The following is a 1,885-nucleotide window of genomic DNA, read 5'->3' as shown; positions in this document are numbered from 1 at the left end:
GCGCCCCCGCCCCCTCCCCTGCGCTCCACTAGGGCTGCCTGGGGCTCCCGCTAGGGGGCGTTCGTGCACGGCAGGTGCAGCTTTCGGAAGCTCGCACTCAGAATGCGCTTGCTGCTGGGGTCCCGGTGTAGGGCGCGCTCCCTGCCAGCGGGGTGACCTCTTCGCAAAATAGCTCGTGGTCCGGGTGTGGACACAGGATGCAGACGCGTCCCAGCCTTCAGGAGCCCTCCGAGCTGTAGCTCTTCAAAAAACTCTTTTCGTTATGTATTTATTTATTTGCCTCTTTTCTTTCACTATCTACCCCCAAATAAAGGGAAGGGGCTCCGTTTTACAGTACAGTGGTTCATTGAACACGTCGCTGAGTCGCTGGCTGCAGGAATGATCCTCTCTAAGAGATCTGCAGAGCCTCCTCAGGCCCCCAGAACCACCTTGCCGCTTAGGTCCACCGATGACGTCATGCATGCTCACCCCCACCTTGAAGGAGCTGTAAGGGAGGCAAAAGCTGGGGAAAAACAGACCTGAGATTCCCTTCCACCACAGCTCCCTCCCTATCCCTTTCCTTAATCCAGTAATTAATTATGTACTTATTTCTTCCATTGTCTCCTCTGTGAGCTCCTGCTGGTCAAGTTTTGCTCCATCCAAAGGCCTCACAAACAGTAGGTGGTCAATAAATACACCCTACCCCCCAACCCCCACCCCAACTCAGTTTGACCTTTAGGGCTCCTGGGGGGGTTGTTTTGTTTTTATTTGTTGTTTTTGTTTTGTTTTGTTTTGTTTTTGAGACAGGGTCTCTTGTAGAGGCTGGTCTCTGGAACTCACCATGTGAAGCAGAGGTGGGTTTTGAACTTCTATTCTTGCTGCTTCTTCATCCCTGTGAATGGAGTTTCAGGCCTGTGTTACCATACCCTTGAGAAATCTTTGAGGCAGCTATTATACTATGATCCTATAAAACTTCTAGGGAAAAAAAAAAAGAGAAAATCTTTGTAATTTTGTAGATTGGAAGACTTTTTTTTTTCATTTTTTTTTTAATCTCTATTTTGTATCAGTGTCTGCCTTCGTGTTTGTATGTGCATCGTATAAATGCTGTGCCTGAGGAGGTCAGAAGAGGGTGTGGCATCCCCCACTGGAGCTACAGACCTTTGTGGGTCACTGTGTGGGTAGTGGGAACCAAACTCTGGTCCACTGTAAGAACAAGCTCCTAACTGCTAAATTCACTATATACAGTGCCTGTGCTCAGTTCCAGCTCAGGACAATCCCATGTGCTGAGATCATGGATGTCCTCTATCATAGCTATCATGTCGTCTATCATAACTAACAGAGCATATCCCACCGCCCTCGCCCAAGCACAAAGCCGCGTGTGGTCAGAAGGTTCCAGAGCTGAGCAGCTAGCCCTGGTACTTACTACATGTCCTTGAATGTTGTTGAAACGGTCTCCTCTTGCCCATATGTACCTCATCCTGAGTTCTATGCCACAATGTAGATGAACACATTCAAATCTTTCATTATTTATCTCATGACACTAAATCCACAGGGAGAAGCAGCAGCAGAAGCAGGTCTGCTAGATAATCCCACCTACGCTTTGGTAATCTAGCCAAGGTGATTTTATTCCAATCTTAATTACTCATATTAACATTCTTGTCCCAGGTCACACCAGAAATCTGTTAACCAATCAGTCTATCTACATATCTGTGGTTTACTCAATGAGTAGCTGACTTAGTGGCGCACGCCTTTAATCCCAGCAGAGACAGGTGGCTCTCTTGAGTTTGAGGCCAGCCAGGGCTACTCAGAGAAAACCTGTCTCAAAACCAAACAAAACAAATAAACAAAAGGCTATACTGCATAATTGAAGAGGTGTCAGAAGCCGGCTTACGGAAATGCAAATAGA

This window comes from Arvicanthis niloticus, chromosome 13 (genome assembly GCF_011762505.2).
Source record: "Arvicanthis niloticus isolate mArvNil1 chromosome 13, mArvNil1.pat.X, whole genome shotgun sequence".
NCBI classification, from domain to species: domain Eukaryota; kingdom Metazoa; phylum Chordata; class Mammalia; order Rodentia; family Muridae; genus Arvicanthis; species Arvicanthis niloticus.
This window is presented reverse-complemented; position numbering follows the sequence as displayed.